The sequence below is a fragment of the Bufo gargarizans genome, chromosome 1 (assembly GCF_014858855.1).
Source record: "Bufo gargarizans isolate SCDJY-AF-19 chromosome 1, ASM1485885v1, whole genome shotgun sequence".
NCBI lineage: Eukaryota > Metazoa > Chordata > Amphibia > Anura > Bufonidae > Bufo > Bufo gargarizans.
The window spans coordinates 86,438,950-86,461,933 of NC_058080.1; positions in this window are offsets into that span (position 1 = coordinate 86,438,950).

The window sequence follows — 22,984 nt, forward strand, 5'->3', positions numbered from 1 at the left end:
TCATGCATTTGTCACTGTATTTCATGAGCTTGTTGTTGAGTTGCATGAGCCTTTTGCAGGTTCACACTAGCCTGCACTAGCACAAAAACATGTTTTTTTCTTTTCAAACATACTTTATTATGTAAAACCGAAACAAAACAAACAAACAAACAAAAAAAAAACTATTAACATATGTGGTGTCATCGTGTCTATAACACCCTGTTCTTTAAAAATAAAACATGATCTGTCCTGTCAGGTAAGCGCCATAAAAAGTTTGATTACCTTGACTTAAAAAGTGTAATATGGAGCAAACAAAAATCATATGTATCCCAAAATAGTACCAATAAAACTGTCACCTTATTCTGCAGTTTCCAAAATGGGGTAACTTTTTGGGGGTTTGTAATGTAGGGGTGAATCAGGGAGCTTCAAATGTGACATTGTGCCTAAAATCCAATGCAGCAAAATTTGCCCTGCAAAAACCATATGGCGTTCCTTTACTTCTGAGTCCTGCTATATGCCCATACCGCAGTTTATGACTACATATGGGGTGTTTCTGTAAACTGCAGAATCAGGGTAATAAATATTGAAATTTGTTTTGCCTTTAACCCTTGTTGCCTTACAGAAAAAAAAAAGAATGAAAATGGAAAATCTGTAAAAAGAAGTGAAATTTAGAAATTTCTCCTCTATTTTAATTCTTGTGATACAAATAAAGGGTTAACAAAGTTTATAAAATCATATTTGAATAACTTGGGGGGTATAGTTTCTAAAATGTGGTCATATATGGGTGATTTCTATTATGTAGGCCCCACAAAGTGACTTAATAACTGAATTGGTCCTTTAAAAACCGGGTTTTGGAAATTTTCTTAAAAAATGTAATAATTGCATATACAATTCTTCTAACATCCCCAAAAAAAAGATTAAATAACATTTACAAAATGATGCCAACATAAAGTAGACATATGGTAAATGTAGTAATAGCAATTTTATGAGGTATCAATATCTGTTTTAAAAGTAGAGACATTTGAATTAAAAAAAATTCTAATTTTCTAAATTTTTTGCAAATTTGGATTTTTTTATAAATAAAGGTGAAATATATTGACTCAAATTTGCCACTGTTATGAAGTAAAAATGTGTCATCAGAATGTATTGGATAAGTAAAAGTGTTCCAAAGTTATTACCACATATATTGATATATGGCAGATTTCCAAACTATGTCCTAGTCCTTAAAGGGGTTTTGTCGCTTCAGCAAATAGCATATATTATGGAGATAAAGTTATTACAAGGCAATTACTAATCTATTGTGGTTGCCCATATTGCCTCATTTGCTGGCTTGATTCTCCCTCACATTATTCACTGTTCATTTCCATGGTTACGACCACCCTGCAATCCATCAGCATGGCCGTGCTTGCATACTATAAAAAAAAGCACCAGCCTCTGTGAGCTCCCACAGTCCCAGCCACCAGAGAGGCCAACATTCTTTCCTATGTTGTGCAAGCATGGCCACCACTGATGGATTGCAGGATGATCGCAACCATGAAAACGAGCAGTGTATAAAGGGATAGAAAAATGAATCCAGCCAGCAAAGGAAGTAATATGGACAATCACAATACATTAGTAAGCGACTTGCATAAACTTCTAATAAATGCCATTTGCTGAAGTGACACAATCCCTTTAAGGTGAAAAATGACCTAAAGGGGTTAACAAACACGGTGTTATGAGAAAAAAATCAAAACATAAAGAGTGCCAAGATGGAGCACTGGCAGCAAAGAGGGTCTATTGATCACATTCCACCTGCCTGGACTGTGAGAAAATGGCAGCACTGATGCAGTAATCAAGTACATTTTGAATTAAACAAAATCTAACCCCCCCCCCCCAAAAAAAAAATAAAAAAATACATATTTACATTTCAATCGTGTGGAAAGTGAATGCACAAGAAATGACCCACAGGTATTAGTGATAGTGGCATGATGAAAAGCTAAACCAAAGTCCAGCCGTCACTCGATCTGGTGTTCACTTTGCAGCGGGAAGGAGCGAACTCCACGTGGAATGTATGAGAAAATCCCAGCAACCGTATCTTGCTTCCAAATATAGTCTTTTTATGTAATTGTCATAAAGTATATAAAATGACGCTTTTTGGCACACAGCTTTTCTCATTTTGAACAAATCACCTATATATAACATGATCAATCTGAACACAAGTGGCATGATGAAGGCTGCAGCTTTGCCTGTACTGTAAGAAAATGGCGGTATTGATACAGTAATCACATACATTTATGCTGCGCTTTAAGGAAATTTAACCCACCCTCCACAAAACATTATTACATTTCAACTGTGTGGAAAGTTAGTACACGGAAACTGACCGTCAGGCATTATTGGCAGTGACATGATGCAGGCCGCACCATTGCTGGGACTGTGACAAAATGCCAGTATTGTTACAGTAATCGCATACAGGTGAAACTCAAAAAATTTGAATATTGTGCAAAGTTCATTTATTTCAGTAATGCAACTTAAAAGGTGAAACTAACATATGAGGTAGACTCATTACATGCATAGCAAGATATTTCAAGCCTTTATTTGTTATAATTTGGATGATTACGGTTTACAGCTTATGAAACCCCAAAGTCTTAATTTGGAGGTACCCTTTGCTCAGGGGATATGGATTAATTAGCTGACTAGAGTGTGACACTTTGAGCCTAGAATATTAAACCTTCTCACCAAATTATAATTTTAAACTGCATCAATGCAATTCCTTTAAATTCGCATTACCAAAATAAATGGACTTTTGCACAATAATTTTTCGAGTTTCACCTGTACATACCTGTATATGCTGTGCCTTAATGAAATTTAACCATCCTTCTCCTCCAATTTTTTTTTTTTATCTGTAAACAATGATATGATTTTTTTTTTTAATTTCAACCGTGTGGAAACTGAATAAACGTAAACTGACGACTGAGAGGCATTAGTAGTATGAAGCAGGTCACAGCAGCAGCCATACAGAACTTGATAATAGGCAGACAGACAGCAACAGTGGCAAGATTAGACACCGCCAGCAAGGTGAGGTCTATGCATCGGAATCAGCCATAGAAGTGTGAAAAGCTTCCTGAATCCCGGCTAGGTTCATTTTGATAAAAAGCGATTTTTTTGACCACTGGTGGAAGACAACTTGGTCTGTTTGGGTGTCACCATGCCCCCCGCAGCACTAAAAATCCCCTCTGAGATGACACTAGTTGACAGGCAAAAAAAAAGATAGAGAGTGTGTTGTGTCGGTTCGGCAACTGTTCCAAACTGCCTGCACAGAAATCCATGGGGTCAGGGACCTGGGTATGCCACAGAGATTGGCCATAGTTTAATTAAGCCTGAACCTAGGCATTAAAGCAGGAGCGGCTGGCATTGAAGCAGGAGAAGACTGAAACGGCTGCTGCTGCTACTACTTATGCAGTGGCTATTGGCAGCAGGAGGGGTTGACCTTGTGCAAGCCAGTGTACTCATTTAGGAGGCGCTGTACCACTAGTGAGCATGTGTTATTTTGCCCATTAACAGGACTGCCAGGATGCTACTTCCATTGTCTTTGACCACCTCGTTCAGTTGGTGTTGGCGGGTTGACAGCCAGCGGGATGTTTGTTGCTTCATGTACTGCAACAACTGCTGGGCGGCTACTCTCTCCCAGGCCGATCAACTCCAACATGGCTTGGCAACGTTTCACACGACACATATGATAGGAAGAAGGGTTAGTGCGAGTGACTTTGTGCCCAGTTTCTGTTGAGGATTAGAACATGTCAATGGAGCAGGAGGAAGAGGCGGGTAAGTGGAAGCCAGGCCGACACAATCATGAGTGGGTCAAAAGGACCTAGCCTCATTTCCAGGGAAAGACCCTCTTCCCCCCAAAAAAATTAAATTGCAACCGCTGAAAATGAAACTGAAAATATGTAAAAATTTGACTGAGGCTTGATGCTCAATTTAAACTTAACACACACAGCTAGATTGCTGCAATGCCATGGGTATTGCTGCAGTAATTGCATATATATTCTGCTTAATTAAATTGAAAGACCCTCACAAAAACAAATTAATTGTGCCCATGTGGAAACTAAAATTATGTAAATGTCTGTCTGTCTGTCATCCCTGCACTTAGTTAAAGCTAGGGATTGCCGTCCAGTTGTCCCCTGTCATTAGGACTCGCGAGGCAAGTAGGCAGGGCCAGGGGTAAGGGTGGAGCGCAGTGGTCACTTCCCTCCCCCCTGTGTGTGTACGCGACCGTTACAACACAGGTAGATTGCTGCTATACCATTTGTCTTGTAGTAATCAAATGCTTAAAAAAATGAATGTAATTTATGTTAAACTGCTGTATGGTCTTGGGCACCATGCTGCAAATTTAACACACCTGCTCCCCATTCACACTTAAGACCTTGTAACACTAACGAGTCACATGACAGCAGGGAGGGAAAATGGCTAATTGGGCACAATTTGGCCAGTTTTACTTAGGGGTGTACTCAATTTTGTTTACAGCTGTTTAGACATTTATGGCTGTGTGTTAAGTTATTTTGAGGGCACACCAAATTGACACATTTATACAAGCTGTATACTGACTACTGTACATTGTATAAAAGTGTCACATTTTTACTGTTGTCCTATGAAAAGATATAATAAAATATTTACAAAAATGTGAGGGTGTACTCACTTTTGTGAGATACTGAATAAGTCAATGTTTGGCCACGCAGTAGCAACAATGTGGAATGCAGCCTGTCAGAAAGTTTCCTAGAATATCACTATGGTGTGTTGAAAATGAAAAAATACTGTATTGAAATTCAAGAAAGGGTAAGGATGGATACATGTTTATAAATTACCGGTGTAGCAATTTTAAGAGGTCAAGCTGTGGAGAGGTCAAAAACATTTCAACCCCATTTATTAATTTTATCAAATTGAGCAAGATACCTAACAAGTGAAAAAATAAAGATTCCTGTCATGTGCATGGGTGTTTAAGAGGCTTTGTATTAGTAAAAGAGCACAATTATAAAGATAGCTGTAGTTTATAAATATGCGCTGGTTAACCCCTCCTGACATACAGGTACAGCGCGCTGATCATGCAGGTGCAGGAACTGCGCCTGCCTTATCAGTGTCAGGTGTCCAGCTGTTCCTGACAGCCAAGCCCCTTCTGTATACACTGGCATCAGTAAATACACCAATGCCAGTGCTTTAACCCTCTGGATTCAGCAGGGAGCACTGACCGTGGCATATACGTGCCCAAATCAGGTCACCGTGATACAGTGACAGGGACCCGATGGCTGAGAAGGCAGGCTGATATCGCGGAAGCCTGTGAGATCCAGCCCCCTGGGTCTCACAGGCAAGCAGGCTGTCAGTGTATTACACTGGTAATACGCTGACAGTTAAGGCTTTACAATACACACGTATTGTAATGCATTGAAGACCCCAAAAAGTTAATGTACCACAGTGGGACAAAAATAAAAAGCGTTTTCCATAAGAAAAAAAATAAAAGTTTCAAGTGAAAAAAATGCCTCTTTCCCATAATAAACATATATAAAATTGTACAAAATAGAAAAAAAAGAAAGAAAAAATGACATATTAGGTATTGTCACATCCATAATGACCGGCTCTATTAAAATATGACATGATCTACCCTGTCATAAAAAACATAGTTCCAAGATAGTAATTGTTTTGTCACTATGCCTTACAAAAAGTGTAGTAGCAAGCAATCAAAATGTACAATTTATCCCACAATGGAAGCATTGGAAATGTCACCTCATCGTGCAAAAAAAAAGCCCCCACACAGACAAATAAAAAATAAATGATTCTCTGAAAATGGTGACGCAAAACGTAAAAAAGGTTCTCAGAAAATGACTATACTGATCAATAGCAACATGACACCCATAAACCATTCCACCAAAATCTGGCCTCCAAAAACCATATGGCACTCCTTCTCTTCTGATCCCTGCCATATGTCCAAACAGCAATTTACAACTACATATGGGGTATTGTCATGCTCAGGAGAAAATATTTAACAATTTATGGTGTTTTTTTTTTTACCCTTTGTGAAAATAAAAAATAGGGAGCTTATGCAACATTTTATTGATAGTAATTAAAATTTTCATTTCCACACCTAAAGTGTTTCTAAATTCTATTAAAAGCCTATAAGTTCAAAGTAGTCAGTGCACCCCTCAATAAATTCCTTGAGGGTTGTAATTTCCCAAATGGGGTCACTTTTAGGGGGACTCTATTGTAGAGGTACCTTAGTGTGCCTTCAAATGTAAAATGTCACCCAAAATAATTCCAGCAAAATCTGCCCTCAAAAAGCATATGGCATTACTTTCCTTATGACTGAGCCCTTCTGTGTGCCCATAGAGAGGTTAACATTGTGGTGTTTCTGTAAACTGCAGAATCCGAGTAATAACTATTGAGGTTTCTTTGGCTGTTGACCTTTTCTGACTTACAGGAAAAAATTTACAAAAATATCTGCAAATAAAGTGGAATTTTTATATTTTCTTTTACATTTTCTTTTAAATTTTGCAAAACATATCAAAGGTTAACCACATTTTTAAATAAGTTTTGAATAACTTGAGGGGTGTAGTTTCTAAAAAGGGGTTCCGTTATGGGTGGTTTCTACAAAATCACTTCAAAACTCAGTTTGTCCTTAAAAGAGTGGATTTTTTGAAATTTCCATAAAAAATTAAAAAAGCGCTTCTAAAAACCTAAGCCTTCTAATGGCCTACAAAAAAGGATATTTACAAAATGATGCAAACATAAAGTAGACAGATGATGAATGTTAATTAATAATTAGTGTATGATAGTGATTATCCATCTTAAAAGCAAAGAAATTAAAATTTAGAAAATAGTGAATATTTCAACATTTTTGGCAAATTTAGTATTTTTTTATAAATAAAGGTAAAACATATCAACTCAAATTTACATTTAACATAAAGTACATTGTGTTACAAATCGCTAGCATAATTAAAAGGGTTTCAAAGTTATTATGACATACTGTAAAGTGACACGTCAACTTAGCAAAAATGGCCTGAAGGACTTATATCATAAAGGCAAATGTGCAGCTAATTAAAAACATAAATAGTAGAAAGAAGTTATCTTTGATACTAGGATACTTGAAAAGTGTCAATAAGATTTCAGAGATATTGAAAGTTTTCATTAAGGCCTCTTTCACACTTGCGTTGTCCGGATCCGGCGTGTACTCCACTTGCCGGAATTACACGCCGGATCCGGAAAAACGCAAGTGAACTGAAAGCATTTGAAGACGGATCAGTCTTCAAAATGCGTTCAGTGTTACTATGGCAGCCAGGACGCTATTAAAGTCCTGGTTGCCATAGTAGTAGTGGGGAGCGGTATACTTACAGTCCGTGCGGCTCCTGGGGTGCTCCAGAATGACATCAGAGCGCCCCATGCGCATGGATGACTTGCCATGCAATCACGTCATCCATGCGCCTGGGGCACCCTGACGTCACTCTGGAGCGCCCGGGAGCCGCACGGACGGTAAGTATACTGCTCCCCCGCTCCCCACTACACTTTACCATGGCTGCCAGGACTTTAGCGTCCCGGCAGCCATGGTAACCATTCAGAAAAAGCTAAACGTCGGATCCGGCAATGCGCCGAAACAACGTTTAGCTTAAGGCCGGATCCAGATCAATGCCTTTCAATGGGCATTAATTCCGGATCCGGCCTTGCGGCAAGTGTTCAAGATTTTTGGCCGGAGCAAAAAGCGCAGCATGCTGCGGTATTTTCTCCGGCCAAAAAATTTTCCGGTCCTGAACTGAAGACATCCTGATGCATCCTGAACGGATTTCTCTCCATTCAGAATGCATTAGGATAAAACTGATCAGGATTCTTCCGGCATAGAGCCCCGACGACGGAACTCTATGCCGGAAGAAAAGAACGCAGGTGTGAAAGAGCCCTAATAGTGGTCTGCGTACTAAGACCCCAAAAGATTACTAGAACGAGGAGAGAGAAGAGTTTGCATAACACACTCTCTCCTCGCTCCAGAGGACCAAACTGAGATTGGCCCATAGACTTCTATTAAGTCCAGCAGTGAGGAAAGAGAATGTGATATGTGAGCTTTTCTCTCTCTTTTTTCTAGTAATTGGTGGGGGTCTCAGTGCTCAGGCCAACACCGATCAAAACTTTTCATGTGTCTCTATGACATATCAAACATTAAAACTCAGTGACTAGAGTTGAGCGAACACCTGGATGTTCGGGTTCGAGAAGTTCGGCCGAACATCCCGGAAATGTTCGGGTTCGGGATCCGAACCCGATCCGAACTTCGTCCCGAACCCGAACCCCATTGAAGTCAATGGGGACCCGAACTTTTCGGCACTAAAAAGGCTGTAAAACAGCCCAGGAAAGAGCTAGAGGGCTGCAAAAGGCAGCAACATGTAGGTAAATCCCCTGCAAACAAATGTGGATAGGGAAATGAATTAAAATAAAAATTAAATAAATAAAAATTAACCAAAATCAATTGGAGAGAGGTTCCATAGCAGAGAATCTGGCTTCCCGTCACCCACCACTGGAACAGTCCATTCTCAGATATTTAGGCCCCGGCACCCAGGCAGAGGAGAGAGGTCCCGTAACAGAGAATCTGTCTTCATGTCAGCAGAGAATTAGTCTGCATGTCATAGCAGAGAATGAGGCTTCACGTCAGCCACCACTGCAACAGTCCATTGGCATATATTTAGGCCCAGCACCCAGGCAGAGGAGGGAGGTCCCGTAACAGAGAATCTGTCTTCATGTCAGCAGAGAATTAGTCTGCATGTCATAGCAGAGAATGAGGCTTCACGTCAGCCACCACTGCAACAGTCCATTGGCATATATTTAGGCCCAGCACACACACAGGCAGAGGAGAGAGGTCCCGTAACAGAGAATCTGGCTTCATGTCAGCAGAGAATCAGTCTGCATGTCATAGCAGAGAATGAGGCTTCACGTCAGCCACCACTGCAACAGTCCATTGGCATATATTTAGGCCCAGCACACACACAGGCAGAGGAGAGAGGTCCCGTAACAGAGAATCTGGCTTCATGTCAGCAGAGAATCAGTCTGCATGTCATAGCAGAGAATGAGGCTTCACGTCAGCCACCACTGCAACAGTCCATTGGCATATATTTAGGCCCAGCACCCAGGCAGAGGAGGGAGGTCCCGTAACAGAGAATCTGTCTTCATGTCAGCAGAGAATTAGTCTGCATGTCATAGCAGAGAATGAGGCTTCACGTCAGCCACCACTGCAACAGTCCATTGGCATATATTTAGGCCCAGCACACACACAGGCAGAGGAGAGAGGTCCCGTAACAGAGAATCTGGCTTCATGTCAGCAGAGAATCAGTCTGCATGTCATAGCAGAGAATGAGGCTTCACGTCAGCCACCACTGCAACAGTCCATTGGCATATATTTAGGCCCAGCACACACACAGGCAGAGGAGAGAGGTCCCGTAACAGAGAATCTGGCTTCATGTCAGCAGAGAATCAGTCTGCATGTCATAGCAGAGAATGAGGCTTCACGTCAGCCACCACTGCAACAGTCCATTGGCATATATTTAGGCCCAGCACCCAGGCAGAGGAGGGAGGTCCCGTAACAGAGAATCTGTCTTCATGTCAGCAGAGAATTAGTCTGCATGTCATAGCAGAGAATGAGGCTTCACGTCAGCCACCACTGCAACAGTCCATTGGCATATATTTAGGCCCAGCACCCAGGCAGAGGAGGGAGGTCCCGTAACAGAGAATCTGTCTTCATGTCAGCAGAGAATTAGTCTGCATGTCATAGCAGAGAATGAGGCTTCACGTCAGCCACCACTGGAACAGTCCATTCTCAGATATTTAGGCCCCGGCACCCAGGCAGAGGAGAGAGGTCCCGTAACAGAGAATCTGTCTTCATGTCAGCAGAGAATTAGTCTGCATGTCATAGCAGAGAATGAGGCTTCACGTCAGCCACCACTGCAACAGTCCATTGGCATATATTTAGGCCCAGCACCCAGGCAGAGGAGAGAGGTCCCGTAACAGACAATCTGGCTTCATGTCAGCAGAGAATCAGTCTTCATATCATAGCTGAGAATCAGGCTTCACGTCACCCACCACTGTAAGAGTCAATTTTCATAAATTTAGGCCCAGAACCCAGGCAGAGGAGAAAGGTCCCGTAACAGACAATCTGGCTTCATGTCAGCAGAGAATCAGTCTTCATATCATAGCAGAGAATCAGGCTTCACGTCACCCACCACTGTAAGAGTCAATTTTCATAAATTTAGGCCCAGAACCCAGGCAGAGGAGAAAGGTCCCGTAACAGACAATCTGGCTTCATGTCAGCAGAGAATCAGTCTTCATATCATAGCAGAGAATCAGGCTTCACGTCACCCACCACTGTAAGAGTCAATTTTCATAAATTTAGGCCCAGAACCCAGGCAGAGGAGAAAGGTCCCGTAACAGACAATCTGGCTTCATGTCAGCAGAGAATCAGTCTTCATATCATAGCAGAGAATCAGGCTTCACGTCACCCACCACTGTAAGAGTCAATTTTCATAAATTTAGGCCCAGAACCCAGGCAGAGGAGAAAGGTCCCGTAACAGACAATCTGGCTTCATGTCAGCAGAGAATCAGTCTTCATATCATAGCAGAGAATCAGGCTTCACGTCACCCACCACTGTAAGAGTCAATTTTCATAAATTTAGGCCCAGAACCCAGGCAGAGGAGAAAGGTCCCGTAACAGACAATCTGGCTTCATGTCAGCAGAGAATCAGTCTTCATATCATAGCAGAGAATCAGGCTTCACGTCACCCACCACTGTAAGAGTCAATTTTCATAAATTTAGGCCCAGAACCCAGGCAGAGGAGAAAGGTCCCGTAACAGACAATCTGGCTTCATGTCAGCAGAGAATCAGTCTTCATATCATAGCAGAGAATCAGGCTTCACGTCACCCACCACTGTAAGAGTCAATTTTCATAAATTTAGGCCCAGAACCCAGGCAGAGGAGAAAGGTCCCGTAACAGACAATCTGGCTTCATGTCAGCAGAGAATCAGTCTTCATATCATAGCAGAGAATCAGGCTTCACGTCACCCACCACTGTAAGAGTCAATTTTCATAAATTTAGGCCCAGAACCCAGGTAGAGGAGAAAGGTCCCGTAACAGACAATCTGGCTTCATGACAGCAGAGAATCAGTCTGCATGTCATAGCAGAGAATCAGGCTTCACGTCAGCCACCACTGCAACAGTCCATTGTCATAAATTTAGGCCCAGCACCCAGGCAGAGGAGAGAGGTCCCGTAACAGACAATCTGGCTTCATGTCAGCAGAGAATTAGTCTGCATGTCATAGCAGAGAATCAGGCTTCATGTCAGCCACCACTGCAACAGTCCATTGGCATATATTTAGGCCTAGCACACAGGCAGAGGAGAGGTTCATTCAACTTTGGGTAGCATCGCAATATAATGGTAAAATGAAAATAAAAATAGGATTGAATGAGGAAGTGCCCTGGAGTCCAATAATATATGGTTATGGGGAGGTAGTTAATGTCTAATCTGGACAAGGGACGGACAGGTCCTGTGGGATCCATGCCTGGTTCATTTTTATGAACGTCAGCTTGTCCACATTGGCTGTAGACAGGCGGCTGCGTTTGTCTGTAATGACGCCCCCTGCCGTGCTGAATACACGTTCAGACAAAACGCTGGCTGCCGGGCAGGCCAGCACCTCCAAGGCATAAAAGGCTAGCTCTGGCCACGTGGACAATTTAGAGACCCAGAAGTTGAATGGGGCCGAACCATCAGTCAGTACGTGGAGGGGTGTGCACACGTACTGTTCCACCATGTTAGTAAAATGTTGCCTCCTGCTAACACGTTGCGTATCAGGTGGTGGTGCAGTTAGCTGTGGCGTGTTGACAAAAGTTTTCCACATCTCTGCCATGCTAACCCTGCCCTCAGAGGAGCTGGCCGTGACACAGCTGCCTTGGCGACCTCTTGCTCCTCCTCTGCCTTGGCCTTGGGCTTCCACTTGTTCCCCTGTGACATTTGGGAATGCTCTCAGTAGCGCGTCTACCAACGTGCGCTTGTACTCGCGCATCTTCCTATCACGCTCCAGTGCAGGAAGTAAGGTGGGCACATTGTCTTTGTAGCGTGGATCCAGCAGGGTGGCAACCCAGTAGTCCGCACAGGTTAAAATGTGGGCAACTCTGCTGTCGTTGCGCAGGCACTGCAGCATGTAGTCGCTCATGTGTGCCAGGCTGCCCAGGGGTAAGGACAAGCTGTCCTCTGTGGGAGGCGTATCGTCATCGTCCTGCCTTTCCCCCCAGCCACGCACCAGTGATGGACCCGAGCTGCGTTGGGTGCCACCCCGCTGTGACCATGCTTCATCCTCATCCTCCTCCACCTCCTCCTCATCCTCGTCCTCCTCGTCCTCCAGTAGTGGGCCCTGGCTGGCCACATTTGTACCTGGCCTCTGCTGTTGCAAAAAACCTCCCTCTGAGTCACTTCGAAGAGACTGGCCTGAAAGTGCTAAAAATGACCCCTCTTCCTCATCCTCCTCCTCCTCCTCCTGGGCCACCTCCTGTTCCATCATCGCCCTAAGTGTTTTCTCAAGGAGACATAGAAGTGGTATTGTAACGCTGATAACGGTGTCATCGCCACTGGCCATGTTGGTGGAGTACTCGAAACAGCGCAACAGGGCACACAGGTCTCGCATGGAGGCCCAGTCATTGGTGGTGAAGTGGTGCTGTTCTGTAGTGCGACTGACCCGTGCGTGCTGCAGCTGAAACTCCACTATGGCCTGCTGCTGCTCGCACAGTCTGTCCAGCATGTGCAAGGTGGAGTTCCACCTGGTGGGCACGTCGCATATGAGGCGGTGAGCGGGAAGGCCGAAGTTACGCTGTAGCGCAGACAGGCGAGCAGCAGCAGGATGTGAACGCCGGAAGCGCGAACAGACGGCCCGCACTTTATGCAGCAGCTCTGACATGTCGGGGTAGTTGTGAATGAACTTCTGCACCACCAAATTCAGCACATGCGCCAAGCAAGGGATGTGCGTCAAATTGGCTAGTCCCAGAGCTGCAACGAGATTTCGCCCATTATCACACACCACCAGGCCGGGCTTGAGGCTCACCGGCAGCAACCACTCGTCGGTCTGTTGTTCTATACCCCGCCACAACTCCTGTGCGGTGTGGGGCCTGTCCCCCAAACATATGAGTTTCAGAATGGCCTGCTGACGTTTACCCCGGGCTGTGCTGAAGTTGGTGGTGAAGGTGTGTGGCTGACTGGATGAGCAGGTGGAAGAAGAGGAGGAGGAAGCCGAGAAGGAGGAGGTGGCAACAGGAGGCAAAGAATGTTGCCCTGCGATCCTTGGCGGCGGAAGGACGTGCGCCAAACAGCTCTCCGCCTGGGGCCCAGCTGCCACTACATTTACCCAGTGTGCAGTTAGGGAGATATAGCGTCCCTGGCCGTGCTTACTGGTCCACGTATCTGTGGTTAGGTGGACCTTGCTACAGATGGCGTTGCGCAGTGCACACTTGATTTTATCGGATACTTGGTTGTGCAGGGAAGGCACGGCTCTCTTGGAGAAGTAGTGCCGGCTGGGAACAACATACTGTGGGACAGCAAGCGACATGAGCTGTTTGAAGCTGTCTGTGTCCACCAGCCTAAATGACAGCATTTCATAGGCCAGTAGTTTAGAAATGCTGGCATTCAGGGCCAGGGATCGAGGGTGGCTAGGTGGGAATTTACGCTTTCTATCAAATGTTTGTGAGATGGAGAGCTGAACGCTGGCGTGTGACATGGTTGAGACGCTTGGTGACGGAGGTGGTGGTGGTGGTGTTGGTGGTACATCCCCTGTTTGCTGGGCGGCAGGTGCCAACGTTCCTCCAGAGGCGGAGGAAGAGGCCGAGGCGGCAGCAGCAGAATAGGCCGAGGCGGCAGCAGCAGAAGAGGTAGCAGGGGGAGCCTGAGTGACTTCCTTGGTTTTAAGGTGTTTACTCCACTGCAGTTCATGCTTTGCATGCAGGTGCCTGGTCATGCAGGTTGTGCTCAGGTTCAGAACGTTAATGCCTCGCTTCAGGCTCTGATGGCACAGCGTGCAAACCACTCGGGTCTTGTCGTCAGCACATTGTTTGAAGAAGTGCCATGCCAGGGAACTCCTTGAAGCTGCCTTTGGGGTGCTCGGTCCCAGATGGCGGCGGTCAGTAGCAGGCGGAGTCTCTTGGCGGCGGGTGTTCTGCTTTTGCCCACTGCTCCCTCTTTTGCTACGCTGTTGGCTCGGTCTCACCACTGCCTCTTCCTCCGAACTGTGAAAGTCAGTGGCACGACCTTCATTCCATGTGGGGTCTAGGACCTCATCGTCCCCTGCATCGTCTTCCACCCAGTCTTGATCCCTGACCTCCTGTTCAGTCTGCACACTGCAGAAAGACGCAGCAGTTGGCACCTGTGTTTCGTCATCATCAGAGACATGCTGAGGTGGTATTCCCATGTCCTCATCATCAGGAAACATAAGTGGTTGTGCGTCAGTGCATTCTATGTCTTTCACCGCTGGGGAAGGGCTAGGTGGATGCCCTTGGGAAACCCTGCCAGCGGAGTCTTCAAACAGCATAAGAGACTGCTGCATAACTTGAGGCTGAGACAGTTTCCCTGGTATGCATGGGGGTGATGTGACAGACTGATGGGGTTGGTTTTCAGGCGCCATCTGTGCGCTTTCTGCAGAAGACTGGGTGGGAGATAATGTGAACGTGCTGGATCCACTGTCGGCCACCCAATTGACTAATGCCTGTACCTGCTCAGGCCTTACCATCCTTAGAACGGCATTGGGCCCCACCATATATCGCTGTAAATTCTGGCGGCTACTGGGACCTGAAGTAGTTGGTACACTAGGACGTGTGGATGTGGCAGAACGGCCACGTCCTCTCCCAGCACCAGAGGGTCCACTAACACCACCACGACCATGTCCACGTCCGCGTCCCTTACTAGATGTTTTTCTCATTGTTATGGTTCACCACAACAACAAATATATTATTTGGCCCAATGTATTGTATTCAAATTCAGCGGGATATAAATTTGAGGCCTAGTATTTAGGCGCTGGGTGACCGGTATGGATTTAGTGACAGAATTAGACTTGGAAATGCACAGAAGCGTGTGTGTGTGAAGTTATTCTGAATGACCCAATGTGCACCTTGAATATTATATACCCTTTTAGGGATAGATTTCAAATAGCTCTGATATAGCAGAAACCACTAAATTATGAAATTGCTAAATTGGGAATTGTACTTCAACCCAGAACAAAAAATGTGCTTTGACGGACACTAAATATCTTGCCCAGCAACAACAGTACAACGGTGGGTAACGAGAGATTTAGAGGGAATTAAATTTGAGGCCTAGTATTTAGGCGCTGGGTCACCGGTATGGATTTAGTGACAGAATTAGACTTGGAAATACACAGTAGCGGGTGTGTGTGAAGTTATTCTGAATGACCCTATGTGCACCTTCAATATTATATACCCTTTTAGGGATAGATTTCAAATAGCTCTGATATAGCAGAAACCACTAAATTATGAAATTGCTAAATTGGGAATTGTACTTCAACCCAGAACAAAAAATGTGCTTTGACGGACACTAAATATCTTGCCCAGCAACAACAGTACAGCGGTGGGTAACGAGAGATTTAGAGGGAATTAAATTTGAGGCCTAGTATTTAGGCGCTGGGTCACCGGTATGGATTTAGTGACAGAATTAGACTTGGAAATGCACAGAAGCGTGTGTGTGAAGTTATTCTGAATGACCCAATGTGCACCTTCAATATTATATACCCTTTTTGGGATAGATTTCAAATAGCTCTGATATAGCAGGAACCACTAAATTATGAAATTGCTAAATTGGGAATTGTACTTCAACCCAGAACAAAAAATGTGCTTTGACGGACACTAAATATCTTGCCCAGCAACAACAGTACAACGGTGGGTAACGAGAGATTTAGAGGGAATTAAATTTGAGGCCTAGTATTTAGGCGCTGGGTCACCGGTATGGATTTAGTGACAGAATTAGACTTGGAAATACACAGTAGCGGGTGTGTGTGAAGTTATTCTGAATGACCCTATGTGCACCTTCAATATTATATACCCTTTTAGGGATAGATTTCAAATAGCTCTGATATAGCAGAAACCACTAAATTATGAAATTGCTAAATTGGGAATTGTACTTCAACCCAGAACAAAAAATGTGCTTTGACGGACACTAAATATCTTGCCCAGCAACAACAGTACAGCGGTGGGTAACGAGAGATTTAGAGGGAATTAAATTTGAGGCCTAGTATTTAGGCGCTGGGTCACCGGTATGGATTTAGTGACAGAATTAGACTTGGAAATACACAGTAGCGGGTGTGTGTGAAGTTATTCTGAATGACCCTATGTGCACCTTCAATATTATATACCCTTTTAGGGATAGATTTCAAATAGCTCTGATATAGCAGAAACCACTAAATTATGAAATTGCTAAATTGGGAATTGTACTTCAACCCAGAACAAAAAATGTGCTTTGACGGACACTAAATATCTTGCCCAGCAACAACAGTACAGCGGTGGGTAACGAGAGATTTAGAGGGAATTAAATTTGAGGCCTAGTATTTAGGCGCTGGGTCACCGGTATGGATTTAGTGACAGAATTAGACTTGGAAATGCACAGAAGCGTGTGTGTGAAGTTATTCTGAATGACCCAATGTGCACCTTCAATATTATATACCCTTTTTGGGATAGATTTCAAATAGCTCTGATATAGCAGGAACCACTAAATTATGAAATTGCTAAATTGGGAATTGTACTTCAACCCAGAACAAAAAATGTGCTTTGACGGACACTAAATATCTTGCCCAGCAACAACAGTACAACGGTGGGTAACGAGAGATTTAGAGGGAATTAAATTTGAGGCCTAGTATTTAGGCGCTGGGTCACCGGTATGGATTTAGTGACAGAATTAGACTTGGAAATACACAGTAGCGGGTGTGTGTGAAGTTATTCTGAATGACCCTATGTGCACCTTCAATATTATATACCCTTTTAGGGATAGATTTCAAATAGCTCTGATATAGCAGAAACCACTAAATTATGAAATTGCTAAATTGGGAATTGTACTTCAACCCAGAACAAAAAATGTGCTTTGACGGACACTAAATATCTTGCCCAGCAACAACAGTACAGCGGTGGGTAACGAGAGATTTAGAGGGAATTAAATTTGAGGCCTAGTATTTAGGCGCTGGGTCACCGGTATGGATTTAGTGACAGAATTAGACTTGGAAATGCACAGAAGCGTGTGTGTGAAGTTATTCTGAATGACCCAATGTGCACCTTCAATATTATATACCCTTTTTGGGATAGATTTCAAATAGCTCTGATATAGCAGGAACCACTAAATTATGAAATTGCTAAATTGGGAATTGTACTTCAACCCAGAACAAAAAATGTGCTTTGACGGGCACTAAATAACTTTCCCAGCTACAACAGGACAACGGTAACGAGAGATTTAGAGGGATTTAAATTTGAGGCCTAGTATTTAGGCGCTGGGTGACAGGTATGGGTTTAGTGACAGAATTAGACTTGGAAATACACAGTAGCGGGTGTGTGTGAAGTTATTCTGAATGACCCTATGTGCACCTTCAATATTATATACCCTTTTAGGGATAGATTTCAAATAGCTCTGATATAGCAGAAACCACTAAATTATGAAATTGCTAAATTGGGAATTGTACTTCAACCCAGAACAAAAAATGTGCTTTGACGGACACTAAATATCTTGCCCAGCAACAACAGTACACCGGTGGGTAACGAGAGATTTAGAGGGAATTAAATTTGAGGCCTAGTATTTAGGCGCTGGGTCACCGGTATGGATTTAGTGACAGAATTAGACTTGGAAATACACAGTAGCGGGTGTGTGTGAAGTTATTCTGAATGACCCTATGTGCACCTTCAATATTATATACCCTTTTTGGGATAGATTTCAAATAGCTCTGATATAGCAGGAACCACTAAATTATGAAATTGCTAAATTGGGAATTGTACTTCAACCCAGAACAAAAAATGTGCTTTGACGGGCACTAAATAACTTTCCCAGCTACAACAGGACAACGGTAACGAGAGATTTAGAGGGATTTAAATTTGAGGCCTAGTATTTAGGCGCTGGGTGACAGGTATGGGTTTAGTGACAGAATTAGACTTGGAAATACACAGTAGCGGGTGTGTGTGAAGTTATTCTGAATGACCCTATGTGCACCTTCAATATTATATACCCTTTTTGGGATAGATTTCAAATAGCTCTGATATAGCAGAAACCACTAAATTATGAAATTGCTAAATTGGGAATTGTACTTCAACCCAGAACAAAAAATGTGCTTTGACGGACACTAAATATCTTGCCCAGCAACAACAGTACAGCGGTGGGTAACGAGAGATTTAGAGGGAATTAAATTTGAGGCCTAGTATTTAGGCGCTGGGTCACCGGTATGGATTTAGTGACAGAATTAGACTTGGAAATACACAGTAGCGGGTGTGTGTGAAGTTACTCTGAATGACCCTATGTGCACCTTCAATATTATATACCCTTTTTGGGATAGATTTCAAAGAGCTCTGATATAGCAGGAACCACTAAATTATGAAATTGCTAAATTGGGAATTGTATTTCAACCCAGAACAAGAAATGTGCTTGAACGGACACTAAATAACTCGCCCAGCTACAGCACTAGGGACAGATTTAGCTGGATATAAATTTGAGGCCTAGTATTTAGGCGCTGGGTGACCGGTATGGATTTAGTGACAGAATTAGACTGGGATATGGCCAAAAAATGAACAGACTATTGCTGGTTAAATGCACTTGGTGTGACAGCTTCACCCTGATGTAGGCTTTAGCCAAAAAACAACCACACCATTGAGGGTTAAATGCACTTGGTGACAGGCGCAGCTTGCCCCTGATTTTGTATATGGCCAAAAAATGAACAGACTATTGCTGGTTAAATGCACTTGGTGTGACAGCTTCACCCTGATGTAGGCTTTAGCCAAAAAACAACCACACCATTGAGGGTTAAATGCACTTGGTGACAGGCGCAGCTTGCCCCTGATTTTGTATATGGCCAAAAAATGAACAGACTATTGCTGGTTAAATGCACTTGGTGTGACAGCTTCACCCTGATGTAGGCTTTAGCCAAAAAACAACCACACCATTGAGGGTTAAATGCACTTGGTGACAGGCGCAGCTTGCCCCTGATTTTGTATATGGCCAAAAAATGAACAGACTATTGCTGGTTAAATGCACTTGGTGTCACAGCTTCACCCTGATGTAGGCTTTAGCCAAAAAACAACCACACCATTGAGGGTTAAATGCACTTGGTCGCAGCTTGTGCTGGCGCACCACAAGACACAAAATGGCCGCCGATCACCCCAGAAAAATGAGACTGACAAACGGTCTGTGCAGCCTAAAAACAGTGAGCAATTGAGGATCAGCAGCTCAATGATCCACAGCTGCAGATCGATCAGTTAATCAAGTCCTTTGGAGGAGTTAATCTGCCTAATCTCGCCCTACTGTCGCAGCCGCAACCTCTCCCTACGCTAATCAGAGCAGAGTGACGGGCGGCGCTATGTGACTCCAGCTTAAATAGAGGCTGGGTCACATGGTGCTCTGGCCAATCACAGCCATGCCAATAGTAGGCATGGCTGTGATGGCCTCTTGGGGCAAGTAGTATGACGCTTGTTGATTGGCTGCTTTGCAGCCTTTCAAAAAGCGCCAAGAAAGCGTCACAAAAGCGCGAAGAAAGCGACGAACACCGAACCCGAACCCGGACTTTTACGAAAATGTCCGGGTTCGGGTCCGTGTCACGGACACCCCAAAATTCGGTACGAACCCGAACTATACAGTTCGAGTTCGCTCATCCCTATCAGTGACCCTTTAAATGTTCAAGGTGCCTCTCATTAAAAGTTATTGAGTGAAATATTCTTTTGGGATTTTATTTCTTGCATCCTTCATACTTTAACTTTTAATGCAGTACCGCTCTTGCTGTGATGAAGCAGAAGATGTATCCACATGTTGCCGGCATGTAAGGAAGAAAATGGAATATATCTAAACTAAGCAAAAAGAAGGGATTTTTCACAATTTAATAAAATAGCACTGTTGGCACTCCAGGTGCTAGAACATTACAAATGAAGTTTATAAAAAACCTATGGTAAATAATACATAAGTAAAATAATATGACATAAATATTAAACTGTCTATAGACAAAATACCATACACCTCCTATTTGACCAAGTAAGTGTTAATAAATTGTTAGTCAAATGCAATGTTGAACTAAACTCCAATTTTAATTAAATACTTGAACATTTCTTAGGTTGCAGACTGTATGATGGTTGTTCTCAAGATGCACAGATGATTGCAGTGTCAGGGTGTATCTAGATTGCAGAACTATTACTTATCTATTTAGAGAGGAAAAGTGCTTGCGATATGTATCCTCAGCATTGTTGGTGTGTTTTTGCAGTGAAGCATGGAGAGATACCAGCTGCTGGTGCACCTACTTAGGCTCTTAAATGTTCCTGGCTAATTTGATCCTGGCGCTAAATGGTCTTTGGGTTATTTCAAATCTTCCACTTGCTGGGTACAGTGGTTCCAGATTCACATCATACATAATAATTAGAGATAAGCAAATTTCAGGTTATTAAATTTATTCACGCTTTGTTTACTGGTAAAAGGCGAATTGTGTTATGGATTCCGTTACCATTGACCATAACACAATTCTATGACGGAATGCATAACGGAATGCCTTTAGAGGCATTCCGTTATTCATTCCATCATAATAGAAGTCTATGGGCTGCAAAACGGATCCGTTCTGTTTCGTTATGCAGGAGAGGACTCCCCTGCATAACGGAAACGGAACAGATCCGTTTTGCAGCCCATATACTTCTATTATGACTGGATGAATTACAGAATGCCTCTAAAGGCATTCCGTTATGCATTCCGTCATAGAACTGCGTTATGGTCCATGGTAATGGAATACATAATGCAATTCACCTTCTATCAGTAAACGAAGCGTGAACAAATTTCAAAATATGAAATTAGCTCATCTCTAATAATAATGCATGCCGGATTAAGTAGTGTCATGATAAGGCTTATTTGTGCCAGATCCAATATACTGTAGGTAGTTCTACAGGTAGTTCAAAAATAATGAACATTAAGATTTAGTATCCCACTTGCTGGGTGTTGTGGCTACACACCATAGATGATAGCTGTTAGGTTCCAAAGTTCTGTATAAAAAGCTTTGGTGTTGTGTGTTTGCAGTGAGGCAAGGAGAAATATCAGCTGCTGGTGCACCTACTTGGGCCTCTTGTACACAAACGTGCCGCGTTTTGCGGTCCGCAAAACATGGATGCCGCCTGCGTGCCTTCCTAAATTTGTCGAACGGAACAGATGGCCCATTATAGAAATGCCTATTCTTGTCCGCAAAATGTACAAGAATAGGACATGATCTATAATTTTTGCGGGGCCACGGAATGGAGCAACGGATGCAGACAGCACACAAAGTGCTGTCCGCATCTTTTGCGACCCCATTGAAGTGAATGGGTCTGCACCCGAGCCGCCAAAAAATATGGGTTGGATGTGGAACTAAACAACGGTCGTGTGCAAGAGGCCTTAGGCTCTTAGATGTTCCCGATGAATTTGACCCCCTCCGCTAGATGGACACCATAGATAATAATGCATGACACGTTCAATAGTGTCAGAATAAGGCTTGCTGGTAGCGGATCCAATATAGGTACAATATTTTTGCACTTGTTAATGCTTCTCAACAATAACGAAGATGATGAAGTATCCCACTTGCTGAGTGCAGCTGAGTGCAATACTTCCATGCCATGGATGATAGCTGTTAGGTTCTAAGGTGCTCAAATATTACTTGAAATCATCTTTGTTTAAAGGCAAATGTGACACAGCTTAGAAACGTGATGCATTGGCTTTACCGCATGCTGGGTTCAGCATTGCCACGATAAGGCTTGCTGATCCAATATAGATCTTTGTACAATGACGGGAGCAGTGCAGTCAGCGTTCCGCGTCATTGCACTTGCTAGTTACAAAGAAATGTGCTTCGTGACAAAATAATTTGCCATAAAGAAAAATGTTTTTGTAAAATTTGGCAATGCAGCTGAATCAAATTTTTAAGAACTTTGCTCATCTCTAAAAATGAAGATTAAGACTAGAGATGAGCGGATAATTGAAAAGTTTGATTTGGCTGATTCACCGAATTTTACAAAAAAAAATTGCTTTGTGATGAATTACTTTGTCACGAAGCTCATTTTTTTCTAAGTAGTGGGTGCAATGACAGGAAGCTGCTATAGTGCAGCCCCCATCATTGTACCCCTCAGATGCCACGTTCATACATGATCCCAGCATCTGAGTGAAAAAACTGTGTAAAATAAACAATAAAAAAATATAATTAAACTTACCGCCTCCATTTGCTCGCAACGGGCCGGCCACCGCCATCTTGCTTGAATATATGGAGTGAAATCTCACGCGGCACATAATACGTTACGCACGGGATTTCGGATGAGGTCTTGAATCAAGATGGAGGCCAGCAGCCTGTCGCCAGCAAATGAAGGAGGTTAGTTTGCACTTTCTTGTTTTTTACACTATTTCAGGTTAAATTTATTCACTGACACGAAGCACGAGTAAATTGAATTTCACTTTGTGGGAATCGATTCGCTCATCTCTAATTAATTAAGACTTCAATATCAGAGTGTCCACAATGTTACAACAGTAACAAGCAAAGTATCTGTGGATCGCTACAGCTGAATAATTTGGATCAGGTGCTCTTGGTCTTGGTGACCCACCCAGCCACAAAGAAGTAATCAATATGTAAAAATTAGACCAGGCACTGAAAATATGCAGTCAAAAATAGAGATTAATTGAATGTCATTTATTGAGCTTCCTAAAATATCATTAATTCATATAGATAGCAGTATTAAAAACATATACAACATAAATGGCAGCAATAATTCATGAATATAAATAATTCATAGATATAGCAG